Here is a 24,271-nt window from a genome sequence, read left to right on the forward strand (position 1 = left end):
TGGCCGTAACAGTTTTAATTTTTAGGTTTCAGGCTGTTTTCTCCTATATGGATACATGTAGTTGGAACTCTAAATCAAACACGGTTTGTGCTAGCTCTTGAAAACTGGACACAATAAAGTAGTTCCAAGTTCTATCTCTATGGTTCGTTTCCTATTGATGTAGCCCTAATCAGAGACTGGCTCAAATCACTTTCATGGAAAGGGGTTTCCAAGCTTCCAAAAAACTACAAGTTTCCTGAAATCTCAGCACACTGTTTTTCACCCAATCTTGATGACACTTTCAGGTAATGATCAGTACCCCAATCCCACTTGGCTCCCCAAATTTCGTTCATCTAGGTTAAACCGTTCGTTGGCAGTAACAATTTTAATTTTTAGGTTTCACTCTGTTTTCTCCTATATGGATACATGTATTTGGAACTCTAAATCAAACACTGATTGTGCTACCTCTTTGAAACTTGACAGAATAAAGTAGTTCCAAGTTCTATCTCTATGGTTTGTTTCCTATTGATGTAGCCCTAAGCAGAGACTGGCTCAAATCACTTTCATGGAAAGGGGTTGCCAAGCTTCCAAAAAACTACGAGTTTCCTGAAATCACAGCACACATTTTTTCACCTAATCTTGATGACTCTTTCAGGTAATGATCAGTACCCCAATCCCACTTGGCTCACCAAATTTCATTGTTCGAGGTTAAACCGTTCGTTGGCAGTAACAATTTTAATTTTTAGGTTTCACTCTGTTTTCTCCTATATGGATACATGTAGTTGGAACTCTAAATCAAACACGGTTTGTGCTAGCTCTTGAAAACTGGACACAATAAAGTAGTTCCAAGTTCTATCTCCATGGTTTGTTTCCTATTGATGTAGCCCTAAGCAGAGACTGGCGCAAATCACTTTCATGGAAAGGGGTTGCCAAACTTCCAAAAAACGACGAGTTTCCTGAAATCTCAGCACACATTTTTTCACCCAATCTTGATGACACTTTCAGGTAATGATCAGTACCCCAATCCCACTTGGCTCACCAAATTTCGTTCATCTAGGTTAAACCGTTCGTTGGCAGTAACAATTTTAATTTTTAGTTTTCACTCTGTTTTCTCCTATATGGATACATGTATTTGGAACTCTAAATCAAACACGGATTGTGATACCACTTTGAAACTTGACACAATAAAGTAGTTCCCAGTTCTATCTCTATGGTTTGTTTCCTATTGATGTAGCGCTAAGCAGAGACTGGCTCATATCACTTTCATGGAAAGGGGTTGCCAAGCTTCCAAAAAACTACGAGTTTCCTGAAATCTCAGCACTCATTTTTTCACCCAATCTGGATGACACTATCAGGAAATGATCAGTACCCCAATCCCACTTGGCTCACCTAATTTCGTTCTTCCAGGTTAAACCATTCGTTGGCAGTAACAGTTTTAAATTTTAGGTTACACTCTGTTTTCTCCTATATGGATACATGTAGTTGGAATTCTAAATCAAACACGGTTGGTGCTAGCTCTTAAAAACTTGACACAATATAGTAGTTCCTAGTTCTATCTCTATGGTTTGTTTCCTATTGAGGTAGCCCTAAGCAGAGACCGGCGCAAATGACTTTCATGGAAAGGGGTTGCCTACCTTCCAAAAAACTACGAGTTTCCTGAAATGTCAGCACACATTTTTTCACCCAATCTTGATGACACTTTCAGGTAATGATCAGTACACCAATCAAACTTGGCTCACCAAATTTCGTTCTAGGTTATACCATTCGTTGGCAGTAACAGTTTTAATTTTTAGGTTTCACTCTGTTTTCTCCTATATGGATACATGTAGTTGGAACTCTAAATCAAACACGGTTTGTGCTAGCTCTTGAAAACTGGACACAATAAAGTAGTTCCAAGTTCTATCTCTATGGTTTGTTTCCTATTGAGGTAGCCCTAAGCAGAGACCGGCGCAAATCACTTTCATGGAAAGGGGTTGCCAAGCTTCCAAAAAACTACGAGTTTCCTGAAATCTCAGCACACTGTTTTTCACCCAATTTTGATGACACTTTCAGGTCATGATCTGTACCCCAATCCCACTTGGCTCCCCAAATTTCGTTCATCTATGTTAAACCGTTCGTTGGCAGTAACAATTTTAATTTTTAGGTTTCACTCTGTTTTCTCCTATATGGATACATATATTTGGAACTCTAAATCAAACACGGATTGTGCTACCTCTTTGAAACTTGACAGAATAAAGTAGTTCCATGTTCTATCTCTAGGGTTTGTTTCCTATTGATGTAGCCCTAAGCAGAGACTGGCGCAAATCACTTTCATGGAAAGGGGTTGCCAAGCTTCCAAAAAACTACGAGTTTCCTGAAATCTCAGCACACATTTTTTCACCCAATCTGGATGACAATTTCAGGAAATGATCAGTGCCCCAATCCCACTTGGCTCACCTAATTTCATTCTTCCAGGTTAAACCATTCGTTTGCAGTAACAGTTTTAATTTTTAGGTTACACTCTGTTTTCTCCTGTATGGATATATGTAGTTGGAACTCTAAATCAAACACGGTTGGTGCTAGCTCTTAAAAACTTGACACAATAAAGTAGTTCCAAGTTCTATCTCTATGATTTCTTTCCTATTGAGGTAGCCCTAAGCAGAGACTGGCGCAAATGACTTTCATGGAAAGGGGTTGCCTACCTTCCAAAAAACTACGAGTTTCCTGAAATGTCAGCACACATTTTTTCACCCAATCTTCATGACACTTTCAGGTAATGATCAGTACCCCAATCCCACTTGGCTCACCAAATTTCGTTCTTCTAGGTTAAACGGTTCATTGGCAGTAACAGTTTTAATTTTTAGGTTTCACTCTGTTTTCTCCTATATGGATACCTGTAGTTGGAACACTAAATGAAACACGGTTTGTGCTAGTTCTTGAAAACTTGACACAATAAAGTGTTCCAAGTTCTATCTCTATGGTTTGTTTCCTATTGAGGTAGCCCTAAGCAGAGACCGGCGCAAATGACTTTCATGGAAAGGGGTTGCCTACCTTCCAAAAAACTACGAGTTTCCTGAAATGTCAGCACACATTTTTTCACCCAATCTTGATGACACTTTCAGGTAATGATCAGTACCCCAATCAAACTTGGCTCACCAAATTTTGTTCTAGGTTATACCGTTCGTTGGCCGTAACAGTTTTAATTTTTAGGTTTCAGGCTGTTTTCTCCTATATGGATACATGTAGTTGGAACTCTAAATCAAACACGGTTTGTGCTAGCTCTTGAAAACTTGACACAATAAAGTAGTTCCAAGTTGTATCACTATGGTTTGTTTCCTATTGATGTAGCCCTAAGCAGAGACCGGCGCAAATCACTTTCATGGAAAGGGGTTGCCAAGCTTCCAAAAACCTACGAGTTTTCTGAAATCTCAGCACACTTTTTTTCACCCAATCTTGATGACTCCTTCAGGTAATGATCAGTACCCCAATCCCACTTGGCTCACCAAATTTCGTACTTCTAGGTTAAACGGTTCGTTGGCAGTAACAGTTTTAATTTTTAGGTTTCACTCTGTTTTCTCCTATATGGATACATGTAGTTGGAACTCTAAATCAAACACGGTTTGTGCTAGCTCTTGAAAACTGGACACAATAAAGTAGTTCCAAGTTCTATCTCTATGGTTCGTTTCCTATTGATGTAGCCCTAATCAGAGACTGGCGCAAATCACTTTCATGGAAAGGGGTTGCCAAGCTTCCAATAAACTATGAGTTTCCTGAAATCTCAGCACACATTTTTTCACCCAATCTTGATGACTCTTTCAGGAAATGATCAGTACCCCAATCCCACTTGGCTCACCAAATTTCGTTGTTCTAGGTTAAACCGTTCGTTGGCAGTAACAGTTTTAATTTTTAGGTTTCTCTCTGTTTTCTCCTATGTGGATACATGTATTTGGAACTCTAAATCATACACGGTTTGTGCTAGCTATTTAAAACTTGATACAATAAAGTAGTTCCAAGTTCTATCTCTATGGTATGTTTCCTATTGTTGTAGCTTTAGCAGAGACTGGCGCAAATCACTTTCATGGAAAGGGGTTGCCAAGCTTCCAAAAAACTACGAGTTCCCTGAAATCTCAGCACACATTTTTTCATCCAATCTTGATGACACTTTCAGGTAATGATCAGTACCCCAATCCCACTTGGCTCACCAAATTTCGTTCTTCTATGTTAAACCGTTCGTTGGCAGTAAGATTTTAATTTTTAGGTTACACTCTGTTTTCTCCTATATGGATACATGTAGTTGGAACTCTAAATCAAACACAGTTTGTGCTAGCTCTTTGAAAATTGACACAATAAAGTAGTTCCAAGTTCTATCTCTACAGTTTGTTTCCTATGGATGTAGACCTAAGCAGAGACCGGCGTAAATCACTTTCATGGAAAGGGGTTGACAATCTTCCAAAAAACCACGAGTTTCCTGAAATCTCAGCACACAGTTTTTCACCCAATCTTGATGACACTTTCAGATAATGATCAGTACCCCAATCCCACTTGGCTCACCAAATTTCATTCTTCTAGGTTAAACAGTTCGTTGGAAGAAACAGTTTTAATTTTTAGGTTTCACTCTGTTTTCTCCTATATGGATACCTGTAGTTGGAACTCTAAATCAAACACGGTTTGTGCTAGCTCTTTGAAACTTGACACAATAAAGTAGTTCCAACTTCTATCTCTATGGTTTGTTTCCTATTGATGTAGCCCTAAGCAGAGACTGGTGCAAATCACTTTCATGGAAAGGGGTTTCCAAGCTTCCATAAAACTACGAGTTTCCTGAAATCTCAGCACACACTTTTTCACCCAATCTTGATGACACTTTCAGGTAATGATCAGTACCCCAATCCCACTTGTCCCACCAAATTTCATTCTTCTAGGTTAAACCGTTCATTGGCAGTAAGAGTTCTAATTTTTAGGTTACACTCTGTTTTCTCCTATATGGATACATGTAGTTGGAACTCTAAATCAAACATGGTTTGTGCTAGCTCTTGAAAACTTGACACAATAAAGCAGTACCCTGTTCTATCTCTATGGTTTGTTTCCTATTGATGTAGCACTAAGCTGAGACTGGCGCAAATCACTTTCATGGAAAGGGGTTGCCAAGCTTCCAAAAAATAGAGTTTCCTGAAATCTCAGCACACATTTTTTCACCCAATCTTGATGACACATTCAGGTAATGATCAGTACCCGAAACCACCTGGCTCACCAAATTTCTTTCTTCTAGGTTAAACCGTTCGTTGGCAGTAACAGTTTTAATTTTTAGGTTTCACTCTGTTTTCTCCTATATGGATACATGTAGTTGGAACTCTAAATCAAACACGGTTTGTGCTAACTCTTGAAAACTTGACACAATAAAGTAGTTCCAAGTTCTTTCTCTATGGTTTGTTTCCTATTGATGTAGCCCTAAGCAGAGACCGGCGCAAATCACTTTCATGGAAAGGGGTTGCCATGCTTCCAATAAACTATGAGTTTCCTGAAATCTCAGCACACATTTTTTCACCCAATCTGGATGACACTTTCAGGTAATGATCAGTACCCCAATCCCACTAGGCTCACCAATTTTCGTTCTTCTAGGTTAAACCGTTCGTTGGCAGTAACAGTTTTAATTTTAGGTTTCACTCTGTTTTCTCCTATGTGGATACGTGTACTTGGAACTCTAAATAAAACATGGTTTGTGCTAGCTCTTTAAAACTTAACACAATAAAGGAGTTCCAAGTTCTATCTCTATGGTTTGTTTCCTATTGATGTAGCCCTAAGCAGAGACCGGCGCAAATCACTTTCATGGAAAAGGGTTGACAAGCTTCCAAAAAACCACGAGTTTCCTGAAATCTCAGCACACATTTTTTCACCCAATCTTGATGACACTTTCAGATAATGATCAGTACCCCAATCCCACTTGGACCACCAAATTTCGTTCTTGTAGGTTAAACCGTTCGTTGGCAGAAACAGTTTTAATTTTTAGGTTTCACTCTGTTTTCTCCTATATGGATACATGAATTTGGAACTCTAAATTAAACACGGTTTGTGCTAGCTCTTTGAATCTTGACACAATAATGTAGTTCGATGTTCTATCTCTATGGTTTGTTTCCTATTGATGTAGCCCTAAGCAGAGACTGGCGCAAATCACTTTCATGGAAAGGGGTTGCCAAGCTTCCAAAAAACTACGAGTTTCCTGAAATCTAAGCACACATTTTTTTCACCCAATCTTGATTACACTTTCAGATAATGATCCGTAAGCCAATCCCACTTGGCTCACCAAATTTCGTTCTTGTAGGTTAAACCGTTCGTTGGTAGTAAAGTTTAAATTTTTAGGTTTCACTCTGTTTTATCCTATATGGATACATGTAGTTGGAACTCTAAATTAAAGACGGTTTGTGCTAGCTCTTTGAAAATTGACACAATAAATATTTCCAAGTTCTATCTCTACGGTTTTTTTCCTATTGATGAGGCCTAAGCAGAGACCGCCGCAAATCACTTTCATGGAAAGGGGTTGACAAGCTTCCAAAAAACCAAGAGTTTCCTGAAATCTCAGCACACATTTTTTCACCCAATCTTGATAACACTTTCAGATAATGATCAGTACGCCAATCCCACTTGGCTCACCAAATTTCATTCTTCTAGGTTAAACCATTCATTGGCAGTAACAGTTTTAATTTTTAGGTTTCACTCTGTTGTCTCCTATATGTATACATGTAGTTGGGACTCTAAATCAAAGACGGTTTGTGCTAGCTCTTTGAAACTTGACACAATAAAGTAGTTCCAAGTTCTATCTCTATGGTTTGTTTCCTATTGATGTAGCCCTAAGCAGAGACCGAAGCAAATCACTTTCATGGAAACGGGTTGCCAAGGTTCCAAAAAACTACGAGTTTCCTGAAATCTCAGCACACATTTTTTCACCCAATTATGATGACACTTTCAGGTAATGATCAGTACCCCAATCCCACTTGGCTCACCAAATTTCGTTCTTCTAAGTTAAACAGTTCGTTGGCAGTAACAGTTTTAATTTTTAGGTTTCACTCTTTTCTCCTATATGGATACATGTAGTTGGAACTCTAAATCAAAGACGGTTTGTGCTAGCTCTTTGAAACTTGACACAATAAAGTAGTTCCAAGTTCTATCTATCTGGTTTGTTTCCTATTCATGTAGCCCTAATGAGAGACCAGAGTAAATCACTTTAATGGAAAGGGGTTGCCAAGGTTCCAAAAAACTACGAGTTTCCTGAAATCCCAGCACATATTTTTACACCCAATCTTGATGAGACTATCAAGTAATGATCAGTACTCCAATCCCACTTGGCTCACCAAATTTCATTCTTCTAGGTTAAACCATTCGTTGGCAGTAACAGTTTAAATATTTAGGTTTCAATCAGTTTTCTCCTAAATGGATACATATAGTTGGAACTCTAAATCAAAGACGGTTTGTGCTAGCTCTTTGAAAATTGACACAATAAAGTAGTTCCAAGTTCCATCTCTATGGTTTGTTTCCTATTGATGTAGCCCTAAGCAGAGACTGGCGCAAATCACTTTCATGGAAACGGGTTGCCAAGCTTTCAAAAAACTACGAGTTTCCTGAAATCTCAGCACACATTTTTTCACCCAAACTTGATGACACTTTCAGGTAATGATCAGTACCCCAATCCCACTTGGCTCACCAAATTTCGTTCTTCTATGTTAAACCGTTCTTTGGCTGTAACAGTTTTAATTTTTAGGTTTCACTCTGTTTTCTCCTATATGGATACATATAGTTGGAACTCTAAATCAAACACGGTTTGTGCTAGCTCTTTGAAACTTGAAACAATAAAGTAGTTCCAAGGTCTATCTCTATGGTTTGTTTCCTATTGATGTAGCCCTAAGCAGAGACCGGCGCAAATCACTTCAATGGAAAGGGGTTGCCAAGGTTCCAAAAAACTACGAGTTTCCTGAAATCTCAGCACACATTTTTTCACCCAAACTTGATGACACTTTCAGATAAGGATCAGTACCCCAATCCCACTTGGCTCACCAAATTTCGTTTTTCTAGGTTAAACCGTTCGTTGGCAGTAACAGTTTTAATTTTTAGGTTTCACTCTGTTTTCTCCTATATGGATACATGTAGTTGGAACTCTAAATCAAACACGGTTTGTGCTACCTCTTTGAAACTTGACAAAATAAATTAGTTCCAAGGTCCATCTCTATGGTTTGTTTCCTATTGATGTAGCCCTAAACAGAGACCGGCGCAAATCACTTCCATGGAAAGGGGTTGCCAAGGTTCCAAAAAACTACGAGTTTCCTGAAATCTCAGCACACATTTTTTTCACCCAAACTTGATGACACTTTCAGATAATGATCAGTACCCCAATCCCACTTGGCTCACCAAATTTCGTTCTTCTAGGTTAAACCGTTCGTTGGCAGTAACAGTTTAAATTTTTAGGTTTCTCTCTGTTTTCTCCTATATGGATACATGTAGTTGGAACTCTAAATCAAAGAAGGTTTCTGCTAGCTCTTTGAAATGATACAATAGAGTAGTTCCAAGTTCTATCTCTATGGTTTGTTTCCTATTGATGTAGCCCTAAGCAGAGATCGGCGCAAATACTTTCATGGAAAGGGGTTGACAAGCTTCCAAACAACCACGAGTTTCCTGAAATCTCAGCACACATTTTCTCACCCAATCTTGATGACACTTTCAGGTAATGATCAGGACCCCAATCCCACTTGGCTCACCAAATTTCGTTCTTCTAGGTTAAACAGTTCGTTGGCAGTAACAGTTTTAATTTTTAGGTTTCACTCTGCTTTCTCCTATATGGATACATGTAGATGGAACTCTAAATCAAACACCGTTTGTGCTAGCTCTTTGAAACTTGACACAATAAAGTAGTTTCAAGATCCATCTCTATGGTTTGTTTCTTATTGAATAGCCCTAAGCAGAGACCGCCGCAAATCACTTTCATGGAAAGGGGTTGACAAGCTTCCAAAAAACCAAGAGTTTCCTGAAATCTCAGCACACATTTTTTCACCCAATCTTGATGACACTTTCAGATAATGATCTGTACCCCAATCCCACTTGGCTCACCAAATTTCATTCTTCTAGGTTAAACCGTTCGTTGGCAGTAACAGTTTTAATTTTTAGGTTTCACTCTGTTTTCTCCTATATGTATACATGTAGTTGGGACTCTAAATCAAAGACGGTTTGTGCTAGCTTTTTGAAACTTGAAATAATAAATTAGTTCCAAGTTCTATCTCTATGGTTTGTTTCCTATTGATGTAGCCCTAAGCAGAGACTGAAGCAAATCACTTTCATGGAAACGGGTTGCCAAGGTTCCAAAAAAATACGAGTTTCCTGAAATCTCAGCACACATTTTTTCACCCAATTATGATGACACTTTCAGGTAATGATCAGGACCCCAATCCCACTTGGCTCACCAAATTTCGTTCTTCTAGGTTAAACAGTTCGTTGGCAGTAACAGTTTTAATTTTTAGGTTTCACTCTGTTTTCTCCTATGTGGATACATTTAGTTGGAACTCTAAATCAAACACGGTTTGTGCTAGCTCTTTGAAACTTGACACAATAAGTAGTTCCAACTTCTATCTCTATGGTTTGTTTGCTATTTATGTAGCCCTAAGCATAGACCGGCGCAAATCACTTCCATGGTAACGGGTTGCCAAGCTTCCAAAAAACTACGAGTTTCCTGAAATCTCAGCACACATTTTTTCACCCAAACTTGATGACACTTTCAGGTAATGATCAGTACCCCAATCCCACTTGGCTCACCAAATTTCGTTCTTCTAGGTTAAACCGTTCGTTGGCTGTAACAGTTTTAATTTTTAGGTTTCACTCTGTTTTCTCCTATATGGATACATATAGTTGGAACTCTAAATCAAACACGGTTTGTGCTAGCTCTTTGAAACTTCATACAATAAAGTACTTCCAAGTTCTATCTCTATGTTTGTTTCCTATTCATGTAGCCCTAATGAGAGACCGGCGTATATCACTTTAATGGAAAGGGATTGCCAAGCTTCCAAAAAACTACGAGTTTCCTGAAATCCAAGCACACATTTTTACACCCAATCTTGACGAGACTTTCAGGTAATGATCAGTACCGCAATCCCACTTGGCTCACCAAATTTCGTTCTTCTAGGTTAAACCGTTCATTGGCAGTAACAGTTTAAATATTTGGGTTTCACTCAGTTTTCTCCTATATGGATACATGTAGTTGGAACTCTAAATCAAAGAAGCTTCTTGGTAGCTCTTTGAACTTGACACAATAAAGTAGTTCCAAGTTCTATCTCTACGGTTTGTTTCCTATTGATGTAGCCCTAAGCAGAGATCGGCGCAAATACTTTCATGGAAAGGGGTTGACAAGCTTCCAAACAACCACGAGTTTCCTGAAATCTCAGCACACATTTTCTCACCCAATCTTGATGACACTTTCAGATAATGATTAGTACCCCAATCCCACTTGGCTCACCAAATTTCGTTCTTCTAGGTTAACCGTTCATTGGCAGTAACAGTTTTAATTTTTAGGTTTCACTCTGCTTTCTCCTATATGTATACTTGTAGTTGGAACTCTAAATCAAAGACAGTTTGTGCTAGCTCTTTGAAACTTGACACAATAAAGTAGTTCCAAGTTCTATCTCCATAGTTTGTTTCCTATTGATGTAGCCCTAAGCAGAGACTGGCGCAAAGCACTTTCATGGAAACGGGTTGCCAAGCTTCCAAAAAACTATGAGTTTCCTGAAATCTCAGCACACATTTTTTCACCCAATCTTGATGACACTTTCAGATAATGATCAGTACCCCAATCCCACTTGGCTGACCAAATTTCGTTCTTCTAGGTTAAACAGTTCGTTGGCAGAAACAGTTTTAATTTTTAGGTTTCACTCTGTTTTCTCCTATATGGATACATGTAGTTGGAACTCTAAATTAAACAGGGTTTGTGCTGGCTCTTTGAATCTTGACACAGTAAAGTAGTTCCAAGTTCTATCTCTATGGTTTGTTTCCTATTGATGTAGCCCTAAGCAGAGACTGGCGCAAATCACTTTCATGGAAACGGGTTGCCAAGCTTCCAAAAAACTACGAGTTTCCTGAAATCTAAGCACACATTTTTTCACCCAATCTTGATTACACTTTCAGATAATGATCAGTAAGCCGATTCCACTTGGTTCACCAAATTTCGTTCTTCTAGGTTAAACCGTTCGTTGGCAGTAAAGTTTTAATTTTTAGGTTTCACTCTTTTCTCCTATATGTATACACATAGTTGGGACTCTAAATCAAAGACCGTTTGTGCTAGCTCTTTGAAACATGACACAATAAAGTAGTTCCAAGTTCTATGTCTATGGTTGTTTGCTATTGATGTATCCCTAAGCAGAGACTGGCGCAAATCACTTTCATGGAAACGGGTTGCCAAGCTTCCAAAAAACTACGAGTTTCCTGAAATCTCAGCACACATTTTTTCACCCAAACTTGATGACACTTTCAGGTAATGATCAGTACACCAATCCCTCTTGGCTCACCAAATTTCGTTTTTCTAGGTTAAACCGTTCGTTGGCTGTAACAGTTTTAATTTTTAGGATTCACTCTTTTTTCTCCTATATGTATACATGTAGTTGGAACTCTAAATCAAAGACAGTTTGTGCTAGCTCTTTGAAAATTGACACAATAATGTAGTTCCAAGTTCTATCTCTACGGTTTGTTTCCTATTGATGTAGCCCTAAGCAGAGACCAGCGCAAATCACTTTCATGGAAAGGGGTTGACAAGCTTCCAAAAAACCACGAGTTTCCTGTAATCTCAGCACACATTTTTTCACCCAATCATGATGACACTTTCAGATAATGATCAGTACCCCAATCCCATGTGCCTCAGCAAATTTCGTTCTTCTAGGTTAAACCGTTCGTTGGCAGTAAAAGTTTTAATTTTTAGGTTTCTCTCTGTTTTCTCCTATATGGATACATGTAGTTGGAACTCTAAATCAAAGAAGGTTTCTGCTAGCTCTTTGAAATGATACAATAGAGTAGTTCCAAGTTCTATCTCTACGGTTTGTTTCCTATTGATGTAGCCCTAAGCAGAGACCGGCGCAATTCACTTTCATGGAAAGGGGTTGACAAGCTTCCAAAAAACCACGAGTTTCCTGAAATCTCAGCACACATTTTTTACCCAATCTTGATGACACTTTCAGATAATGATCAGTACCCCATTCCCACTTGGTTCACCAAATTTCGTTCTTCAAGGTTAAACCGTTCGTTGGCAGTAAAGTTTTAATTTTTAGGTTTCACTCTGTTTTCTCCTATATGGATACATATAGTTGGAACTCTAAATCAAACACGGTTTGTGCTAGCTCTTTGAAACTTGACACAATAAAGTAGTTCCAAGTTCTATCTCTATGGTTTGTTTCCTATTGATGTAGCCCTAAGCAGAGACCGAAGCAAATCACTTTCATGGAAACGGGTTGCCAAGGTTCCAAAAAACTACGAGTTTCCTGAAATCTCAGCACACATTTTTTCACCCAATTATGATGACACTTTCAGGTAATGATCAGTACACCAATCCCACTTGGCTCACCAAATTTCGTTCTTCTAGGTTAAACCATTCATTGGCAGTAACAGTTTTAATTTTTAGGTTTCTCTCTGTTTTCTCCTATATGGATACATGTATTTGGAACTCTAAATCAAACACGGTTTGTGCTAGCTCTTTGAAATGACACAATAGAGTAGTTCCAAGTTCTATCTCTATGGTTTGTTTCCTATTGATGTAGCCCTAAGCAGAGACTGGCGCAAATCACTTTCATGGAAAGGGGTTGCCAAGCTTCCAAAAAACTACGAGTTTCCTGAAATCTCAGCACAAATTTTTTCACCCAATCTTGATAACACTTTCAGGTAATGATCAGTACCCCAAAGCCACTTGGCTCACCAAATTTCCTTCTTCTAGGTTTAAATGTCCGTTGGCAGTAACAGTTTTAATTTTAGGTTTCACTCTGTCTTCTCCTATATGGATACATGTAGTTGGAACTCTAAATCAAACACGGTTTGTGGTAGCTCTTTGAAACTTGACACAATAAAGTAGTTCCAAGTTCTATCTCTATGGTTTGTTTCCTATTGATGTAGCCCTAAGCAGCGACTGGCGCAAATCACTTTCATGGAAAGGGGTTGCCAAGCTTCCAAAAAACTACGAGTTTCCTGAAATCTCAGAACACATTTTTTCACCCAATGTTGATGACACTTTCAGGTAATGATCAGTACCCCAATCCCACTTGGCTCACCAAATTTCGTTCTTCTAGGTTAAACCGTTCGTTGGCAGTAACAGTTTTAATTTTTAGGTTTCACTCTGTTTTCTCCTATATGGATACATGTAGTTGGAACTCTAAATCAAACAAGGTTTGTGCTAGCTCTTTGAAACGGCACAATAGAGTAGTTCCAAGTTCTATCTCTATGGTTTGTTTCCTATTTATGTAGCCCTAAGCAGAGACCGGTACAAATCACTTTCATGGAAAGGGGTTGCCAAGCTTCCAAAAAACTACGAGTTTCCTGAAATCTCAGCACACATTTTTTCACCCAATCTTGATGACACTTTCAGGTAATGATCAGTACCCCAATCCCACTTGGCTCACCAAATTTCATTCTTCTAAGTGAAACCATTCGTTGGCAGTAACAGTTTTAATTTTAGGTTTCATTCTGTTTTCTCCTATATGGATACATATAGTTGGAACTCTAAATCAAACACGGTTTGTGCTAGCTCTTGGAAACTTGACACAATAAAGTAGTTCCAAGTTCTATCTCTATGGTTTGTTTTCTATTGATGTAGCCCTAAGCATCGACTGGCGCAAATCACTTTCATGGAAAGGGGTTGCCAAGCTTCCAAAAAACTATGAGTTTCCTGAAATCTCAGCGCACATTTTTTCACCCAATCTTGATGACACTTTCAGGTAATGATCAGTACACCATTCCCACTTCGCTCACCATATTTCGTTCTTCTAGGTTAAACCGTTCGTTGGCAGTAACAGTTTAAATTATTAGGTTTCACTCTGTTTTCTCCTCTATGGATACATGTAGATGGAACTCTAAATCAAACACGGTTTGTGCTAGCTCTTTGAAACTTGACACAATAAAGTAGTTCCAAGTTCTATCTCTATGGTTTCTTTCCTATTGATGTAGCCCTAAGCAGAGACTGGCACAAATCACTTTCATGGAAAGGGGTTGCCAAGCTTCAAAAAAAATATGAGTTTCCTGAAATCTCAGCACACATTTTTTCACCCAATCTTGATGACACTTTCAGGTAATGATCAGTACCGCAATCCCACTTGGTTTACCAAATTTCGTTCTTCTAGGTTAAACCGTTCGTTGGCAGTAACAGTTTTAATTTTTAGGTTTCACTCTGTTTTCTCCTATATGGATACATGTAGTTAGAACTCTAAATCAAACACGGTTTGTGGTAGCTCTTTGAATCTTGACAAAATAAAGTATGTCCAAGTTCTATCTCTATGGTTTGTTTTCTATTTATGTAGCCCTAAGCAGAGGCCGGCGCAAATCACTTTCATGGAAAGGGGTTGCCAAGCTTCCAAAAAACTACGAGATTCCTGAAATCTCAGCACATATTTTTTCTCCCAATCTTGATGACACTTTCAGGTAATGATCAGTACCCCAATCCCACTTGGCTCACCAAATTTCGTTCTTCTAGGTTTAACCATTTGTTGACTGTAACAGTTTTAATTTTTAGGTTTCACTCTGTTTTCTCCTATATGGATACATGTATTTGGAACTCTAAATCAAACACGGTTTGTACTAGCTCTTTGAAACTTGACACAATAAAGTAGTTCCAAGTTCTATCTCTCTGGTTTGTTTCCTATTGATGTAGCCCTAAGCAGAGACTGGCGAAAATCACTTTCATGGAAATAGGTTGCCAAGCTTCCAAAAAACTACGATTTTCCTGAAATCTCAGCACACATTTTTTCACCCAATCTTGATGGCACTTTCAGGTAATGATCAGTACCCCAATCCCACTTGTCTCACCAAATTTCGTTCTTCTAGGTTAAACCGTTCATTGGCAGTAACAGTTTTAATTTTTAGGTTTCACTCTGTTTTCTCCTATATGGATACATGTAGTTGGAACTCTAAATCGAACACGGTTTGTGCTAGCTCTTTGAAATGACACAATAGAGTAGTTCCAAGTTCTATCTCTATGGTTTGTTTCCTATTGATGTAGCCCTAAGCAGAGACTGGCGCAAATCACTTTCATGGAAAGGGGTTGCCAAGCTTCCAAAAAACTACGAGTTTACTGAAATCTCAGCACATATTTTTTCACCCAATCTTGATAACACTTTCATGTAATGATCAGTACCCCAAAGCCACTTGGCTCACCAAATTTCGTTCTTCTAGGTTAAATCGTCCGTTGGCAGTAACAGTTTTAATTTTAGGTTTCACTCTGTTTTCTCGTATATGGATACATGTAGTTGGAACTCTAAATCAAACAGGGTTTGTGCTAGCTCTTTGAAATGACACAATAGAGTAGTTCCAAGTTCTATCTCTACGGTTTGTTTCCTATTGATGTAGCCCTAAGCAGCGACTGGCGCAAATCACTTTCATGGAAAGGGGTTGCTAAGCTTCCAAAAAACTACGAGTTTCCTGAAATCTCAGAACACATTTTTTCACCCAATGTTGATGACACTTTCAGGTAATGATCAGTACCCCAATCCCACTTGGCTCACCAAATTTCGTTCTTCTAGGTTAAACAGTTCCTTGGCAGTAACAGTTTTAATTTTAGGTTTCACTCTGTTTTCTCCTATATGGATACATGTAGTTGGAACTCTAAATCAAACACGCTTTGGCTAGCTCTTTGAAACTTGACACAATAAAGTAGTTCCAAGTTCTATCTCTATGGTTTTTTTCCTATTGATGTAGCCCTAAGCAGAGACTGGCGCAAATCACTTTCAAGGAAAGGGGTTGCCAAGCTTCCAAAAAACTACTAGTTTCCTGAAATCCCAGCACACATTTTTTCACCCAATCTTGATGACACTTTCAGGTAATGATCAGTACCCCAATCCCACTTGGCTCACCAAATTTCGTTCTTCTAGGTTAAACCGTTCGTTGGCAGTAACAGTTTTAATTATTAGGTTTCACTCTGTTTTCTCCTATATGGATACATGTAGTTGGAACTCTAAATCAAACAAGGTTTGTGCTAGCTCTTTGAAACGACACAATAGAGTAGTTCCAAGTTCTATCTCTCTGGTTTGTTTCCTATTTATGTAGCCCTAAGCAGAGACCGGTACAAATAACTTTCATGGAAAGGGGTTGCCAAGCTTCCAAAAAACTACGAGTTTCCTGAAATCTCAGCACACATTTTTTCACCAAATCTTGATGACACATTCAGGTAATGATCAGTACCCCAATCCCACTTGGCTCACCAAATTTCATTCTTCTAAGTGAAACCATTCGTTGGCAGTAACAGTTTTAATTTTAGGTTTCATTCTGTTTTCTCCTATATGGATACATGTAGTTGGAACTCTAAATCAAACACGGTTTGTGCTAGCTCTTGGAAACTTGAAACAATAAAGTAGTTCCAAGTTCTATCTCTATGGTTTGTTTTCTATTGATGTAGCCCTAAGCAGCGACTGGCGCAAACCACTTTCATGGAAAGGGGTTGCCAAGCTTCCAAAAAACTATGAGTTTCCTGAAATATCAGTGCACATTTTTCCACCCAATCTTGATGACACTTTCAGGTAATGATCAGTACACCATTCCCACTTCGCTCACCAAATTTCGTTCTTCTAGGTTAAACCGTTCGTTGGCAGTAACAGTTTTAATTATTAGGTTTCACTCTGTTTTCTCCTCTATGGATACATGTAGATGGAACTCTAAATCAAACACGGTTTGTGCTAGCTCTTTGAAACTTGACACAATAAAGTAGTTCCAAGTTCTATCTCTATGGTTTCTTTCCTATTGATGTAGCCCTAAGCAGAGACTGGCACAAATCACTTTCATGGAAAGGGGTTGCCAAGCTTCAAAAAAAATATGAGTTTCCTGAAATCTCAGCACACATTTTTTCACCCAATCTTGATGACACTTTCAGGTAATGATCAGTACCGCAATCCCACTTGGTTTACCAAATTTCGTTCTTCTAGGTTAAACCGTTCGTTGGCAGTAACAGTTTTAATTTTTAGGTTTCACTCTGTTTTCTCCTATATGGATACATGTAGTTAGAACTCTAAATCAAACACGGTTTGTGGTAGCTCTTTGAATCTTGACACAATAAAGTATGTCCAAGTTCTATCTCTATGGTTTGTTTTCTATTTATGTAGCCCTAAGCAGAGGCCGGCGCAAATCACTTTCATGGAAAGGGGTTGCCAAGCTTCCAAAAAACTACGAGATTCCGAAATCTCAGCACATATTTTTTTCCCAATCTTGATGACACTTTCAGGTAATGATCAGTACCCCAATCCCACTTGGCTCACCAAATTTCGTTCTTCTAGGTTTAACCATTCGTTGACTGTAACAGTTTTAATTTTTAGGTTCCACTCTGTTTTCTCCTATTGGATACATGTATTTGGAACTCTAAATCAAACACGGTTTGTACTAGCTCTTTGAAACTTGACACAATAAAGTAGTTCCAAGTTCTATCTCTCTGGTTTGTTTCCTATTGATGTAGCCCTAAGCAGAGACTGGCGCAAATCACTTTCATGGAAATAGGTTGCCAAGCTTCCAAAAAACTACGATTTTCCTGAAATCTCAGCACACATTTTTTCACCCAATCTTGATGGCACTTTCAGGTAATGATCAGTACCCCAATCCCACTTGTCTCACCAAATTTCGTTCTTCTAGGTTAAACCGTTCATTCGCAGTAACTGTTTTAATTTTTAGGTTTCTCTCTGTTTTCTCCTATATGGATACATGTAGTTGGAACTCTAAATCGAACACGGTTTGTGCTAGCTCTTTGAAATGACACAATAGATTAGTTCCAAGTTCTATCTCTATGGTTTGTTTCCTATTGATGTAGCCCTAAGCAGAGACTGGCGCAAATCACTTTCATGGAAAGGGGTTGCCAAGCTTCCAAAAAACTACGCGTTTCCTGAAATCTCAGCACATATTTTTTCACCAAATGTTGATGACACTTTCAGGTAATGATCAGTACCCCAATCCCACTTGGCTCACCAAATTTCGTTCTTCTAGGTTAAACAGTTCCTTGGCAGTAACAGTTTTAATTTTAGGTTTCACTCTGTTTTCTCCTATATGGATACATGTAGTTGGAACTCTAAATCAAACACGCTTTGGCTAGCTCTTTGAAACTTGACACAATAAAGTAGTTCCAAGTTCTATCTCTATGGTTTTTTTCCTATTGATGTAGCCCTAAGCAGAGACTGGCGCAAATCACTTTCATGGAAAGGGGTTGCCAAGGTTCCAAAAAACTACTAGTTTCCTGAATCCCAGCACACATTTTTTCACCCAATCTTGATGACACTTTCAGGTAATGATCAGTACCCCAATCCCACTTGGCTCACCAGATTTTGTACTTCCAGGTTAAACGGTTCGTTGGCAGTAACAGTTTTAATTTTTAGGTTTCACTCTGTTTTCGCCTGTATGGATACATGTAGTTGGAACTCTAAATCAAACACGGTTTGTGCTAGCTCATTGAAACTTGACAAAATAAAGTAGTTCCAAGTTCTATCTTTATGGTTTGTTTCCTATGATGTAGCCCTAAGCAGAGACTGGCCCAATTCACTTTCATGGAAAGGGTTGCCAAGCTTCCAAAAAACTACGAGTTTCCTGAAATCTCAGCACACATTTTTTCACCCAATCTTGATGACACTTTCAGGTAATGATCAGTACCCCAAAGCCACTTGGCTCTCCAAATTTCGTTCTTCTCGGTTAAACTGTCCGTTGGCAGTAAGAGTTTAAATTGTAGGTTTCACTCTGTTTTCTCCTATATGGATACATGTAGTTGGAACTCTAAATCAAACAAGGTTTGTGCTAGCTCTTTGAAACTTGACACTATAAAGTAGTTCCAAGTTCTATCTCTATGGTTTGTTTCCTATTGATGTAGCCCTAAGCAGTGACTGGCGCAAATCACTTTCATGGAAATGGGTTGTCAAGCTTCCAAAAAACTACGAGTTTCCTGAAATCTCTGCACACATTTTTTCACCCAATGTTGATGACACATTCAGGTAATGATTAGTACCCCAATCCCACTTGGCTCACCAAATTTCATTCTTCTAAGTGAAACCATTCCTTGGCAGTAACAGTTTTAATTTTAGGTTTCACTCTGTTTTCTCCTATATGGATACATATAGTTGGAACTCTAAATCAAACACGGTTTGTGCTAGCTCTTGGAATCTTGACACAATAAAGTAGTTCCAAGTACTATCTCTATGGTTTGTTTCCTATTGATGTAGCCCTAAGCAGAGACCGGCGCAAATCACTTTCATGGAAAGGGGTTGCCAAGCTTCAAAAAACTACGAGTTTCCTGAAATCTCAGCGCACATTTTTTCACCCAATCTTGATGACACTTTCAGGTAATGATCAGTACGCCATTCCCACTTCGCTCACCAAATTTCGTTCTTCTAGGTTAAACCGTTCGTTGGCAGTAACAGTTTTAATTATTAGGTTTCACTCTGTTTTCTCCTCTATGGATACATGTAGATGGAACTCTAAATCAAACACGGTTTGTGCTAGCTCTTTGAAACTTGACACAATAAAGTAGTTCCAAGTTCTGTCTCTCTGGTTTGTTTCCTATTGATGTAGCCCTAAGCAGAGACTGGCGCAAATCACTTTCATGGAAATAGGTTGCCAAGCTTCCAAAAAACTACGATTTTCCTGAAATCTCAGCACACATTTTTTCACCCAATCTTGATGACACTTTCAGGTAATGATCAGTACCCCAATCCCACTTGTCTCACCAAATTTCGTTCTTCTAGGTTAAACCGTTCATTGGCAGTAACAGTTTTAATTTTTAGGTGTCTCTGTTTTCTCCTATATGGATACATGTAGTTGGAACTCTAAATCGAACACGGTTTGTGCTAGCTCTTTGAAATGACACAATAGAGTAGTTCCAAGTTCTATCTCTAAGGTTTGTTTCCTATTGATGTAGCCCTAAGCAGAGACTGGCGCAAATCACTTTCATGGAAAGTTGTTGCCAAGCTTCCAAAAAACTAAGAGTTTCCTGAAATCTCAGCACATATTTTTTCACCCAATCTTGATGACACTTTCAGGTAATGATCAGTACGCCATTCCCACTTCGCTCACCAAATTTCGTTCTTCTAGGTTAAACCGTTCGTTGGCAGTAACAGTTTTACTTATTAGGTTTCACTCTGTTTTCTCCTCTATGGATACATGTAGATAAAACTCTAAATCAAACACGGTTTGTGCTAGCTCTTTAAAACTTGACACAATAAAGTAGTTCCAAGTTCTGTCTCTCTGGTTTGTTTCCTATTGATGTAGCCCTAAGCAGAGACTGGCGCAAATCACTTTCAAGGAAATAGGTTGCCAAGCTTCCAAAAAACTACGATTTTCCTGAAATCTCAGCACACATTTTTTCACCCAATCTTGATGACACTTTCAGGTAATGATCAGTACCCCAATCCCACTTGTCTCACCAAATTTCGTTCTTCTAGGTTAAACCATTCATTGGCAGTAACAGTTTTAATTTTTTGGTGTCTCTCTGTTTTCTCCTATATGGATACATGTAGTTGGAACTCTAAATCGAACACGGTTTGTGCTAGCTCTTTGAAATGACACAATAGAGTAGTTCCAAGTTCTATCTCTATGGTTTGTTTCCTATTGATGTAGCCCTAAGCAGAGACTGGCACAAATCACTTTCATGGAAGGGGTTGCCAAGCTTCCAAAAAACTACGAGTTTCCTGAAATCTCAGCACATATTTTTTCACCCAATCTTGATAACACTTTCAGGTAATGATCAGTACCCCAAAGCCACTTGGCTCACCAAATTTCGTTCTTCTAGGTTAAACCGTCCGTTGGCAGTATCAGGTTTAATTTTAGGTTTCACTCTGTTTTCTCCTATATGGATACATGTAGTTGGAACTCTAAATCAAACACGGTTTGTGGTAGCTCTTTGAAACTTGAAACAATAAAGTAGTTCCAAGTTCTATCTCTATGGTTTGTTTCCTATTGATGTAGCCGTAAGCAGCAATTGGCGCAAATCACTTTCATGGAAAGGGGTTGCCAAGCTTCCAAAAAACTACGAGTTTCCTGAAATCTCAGCACACATTTTTTCACCCAATCTTGATGACACTTTCAGGTAATGATCAGTACCCCAATCCCACTTGGCTCACCAAATTTCGTTCTTCTAGGTTAACCGTTCGTTGGCAGTAACAGTTTTAATTTTTAGGTTTCACTCTGTTTTCTCCTATATGGATACATGTAGTTGGAACTCTAAATCAAACACGGTTTGTGCTAGCTCTTTGAAACTTGAGACAATAAAGTAGTTCCATGTACTATCACTATGGTTTGTTTCCTATTGATGTAGCCCTAAGAAGAGACCGGCGCAAATCACTTTCATGGAAAGGGGTTGCCAAGCTTCCAAAAAACTACGAGTTTCCTGAAATCTCAGCGCACATTTTTTTCAACCAATCTTGATGAGACGTTCAGGTAATGATCAGTACCCATATCCCACTTGGCTCACCAAATTTCGTTCTTCTAGGTTAAACCGTTCCTTGGCAGTAACAGTTTTAATTATTAGGTTTCACTCTGTTTTCTCCTATATGGATACATGTAGTTGGAACTCTAAGTCAAACACGGTTTGTGCTAGCTCTTTGAAACTTGACACAATAAAGTAGTTCCATGTTCTATCACTATGGTTTGTTTCCTATTGATGTAGCCATAAGGAGAGGCCGGCACAAATCACTTTCATGGAAAGGGGTTGCCAAGCTTCAAAAAAAATATGAGTTTCCTGAAATCTCAGCACACATTTTTTCACCCAATCTAGATGACACTTTCAGGTAATGATCAGTACCGCAATCCCACTTGGCTTACCAAATTTCGTTCTTCTAGGTTAAACCGTTCGTTGGCAGTAACAGTTTTAATTTTTAGGTTTCACTCTGTTTTCTCCTATATGGATACATGTAGTTAGAACTCTAAATCAACCACGGTTTGTGCTAGCTCTTTGAATCTTGACACAATAAAGTATGTCCAAGTTCTATCTCTATGGTTTGTTTTCTATTGATGTAGCCCTAAGCAGAGGCCGGCGCAAATCACTTTAATTGAAAGGGGTTGCCAAGCTTCCAAAAAACTACGAGATTCCTGAAATCTCAGCTCATATTTTTTCTCCCAATTATGATGACACTTTCAGGTAATGATCAGTAACCCAATCCCACTTGGCTCACCAAATTTCGTTCTTCTAGGTTTAACCATTCGTTGACTGTAACAGTTTTAATTTTTAGGTTTCACTCTGTTTTCTCCTATATGGATACATGTATTTGGAACTCTAAATCAAACACGGTTTGTGCTAGCTCATTGAAACTTGACAAAATAAAGTAGTTCCAAGTTCTATCTTTATGGTTTGTTTCCTATTGATGTAGCCCTAATCAGAGACTGGCGCAAATCACTTTCATGGAAAGGGTAGCCAAGCTTCCAAAAAACTACGAGTTTCCTGAAATCTCAGCACACATTTTTTCACCCAATCTTGATGACACTTTCAGGTAATGATCAGTACCCCAATCCCACTTGGCTCAACAAATTTCGTTCTTCTAGGTTAAACCGTTCGTTGGCAGTAACAGTTTTAATTTTTAGGTTTCACTCTGTTTTCTCCTATATGGATACATGTAGTTGGAACTCTAAATCAAACAAGGTTTGTGCTAGCTCTTTGAAACGACACAATAGAGTAGTTCCAAGTTCTATCTCTATGGTTTGTTTCCTATTGATGTAGCCCTAAGCAGAGACTGGCGCAAATCACTTTCATGGAAAGGGGTTGCCAAGCTTCCAAAAAACTACGAGATTCCTGAAATGTCAGCACACATTTTTTCACCCAATCTTGATGACACTTTCAGGTAATGATCAGTACCCCAATCCCACTTGGCTCACCAAATTTCGTTCTTCTAGGTTAAACCGTTCGTTGGCAGTAACAGTTTTAATTTTTAGGTTTCACTCTGTTTTCTCCTATATGGATACATGTAGTTGGAACTCTAAATCAAACAAGGTTTGTGCTAGCTCTTTGAAACGACACAATAGAGTAGTTCCAAGTTCTATCTCTATGGTTTGTTTCCTATTTATGTAGCCCTAAGCAGAGACTGGTACAAATCACTTTCATGGAAAGGGGTTGCCAAGCTTCCAAAAAACTATGAGTTTCCTGAAATCTCAGCACACATTTTTTCACCCAATCTTGATGACACTTTCAGGTAATGATCAGTACCCCAATCCCACTTGGCTCACCAAATTTCGTTCTTCTAGGTTAAACCGTTCGTTGGCAGTAACAGTTTTAATTTTTAGGTTTCACTCTGCTTTCTCCTCTATGGATACATGTAGATGGAACTCTAAATCAAACACGGTTTGTGCTAGCTCTTTGAAACTTGACACAATAAACTAGTTCCAAGTTCCATCTCTATGGGTTGTTTCCTATTGATGTAGCCCTAAGCAGAGACTGCCGCAAATCACGTTCATGGAAAGGGGTTGCCAAGCTTCCAAAAAACTACGAGTTTCCTGAAATCTCAGCACACATTTTTTCACCCAATCTTGATGACACTTTCATGTAATGATCAGTACCCCAAAGCCACTTGGCTCACCAAATTTCGTTCTTCTAGGTTAAACCGTTCATTGGCAGTAACTGTTTTAATTTTTAGGTTTCTCTCTGTTTTCTCCTATATGGATACATGTAGTTGGAACTCTAAATCGAACACGGTTTGTGCTAGCTCTTTGAAATGACACAATAGATTAGTTCCAAGTTCTATCTCTATGGTTTGTTTCCTATTGATGTAGCCCTAAGCAGAGACTGGCGCAAATCACTTTCATGGAAAGGGGTTGCCAAGCTTCCAAAAAACTACGCGTTTCCTGAAATCTCAGCACATATTTTTTCACCAAATGTTGATGACACTTTCAGGTAATGATCAGTACCCCAATCCCACTTGGCTCACCAAATTTCGTTCTTCTAGGTTAAACAGTTCCTTGGCAGTAACAGTTTTAATTTTAGGTTTCACTCTGTTTTCTCCTATATGGATACATGTAGTTGGAACTCTAAATCAAACACGCTTTGGCTAGCTCTTTGAAACTTGACACAATAAAGTAGTTCCAAGTTCTATCTCTATGGTTTTTTTCCTATTGATGTAGCCCTAAGCAGAGACTGGCGCAAATCACTTTCATGGAA

The sequence above is a fragment of the Spermophilus citellus genome (assembly GCF_964194105.1).
Source record: "Spermophilus citellus genome assembly, chromosome: 4".
NCBI lineage: Eukaryota > Metazoa > Chordata > Mammalia > Rodentia > Sciuridae > Spermophilus > Spermophilus citellus.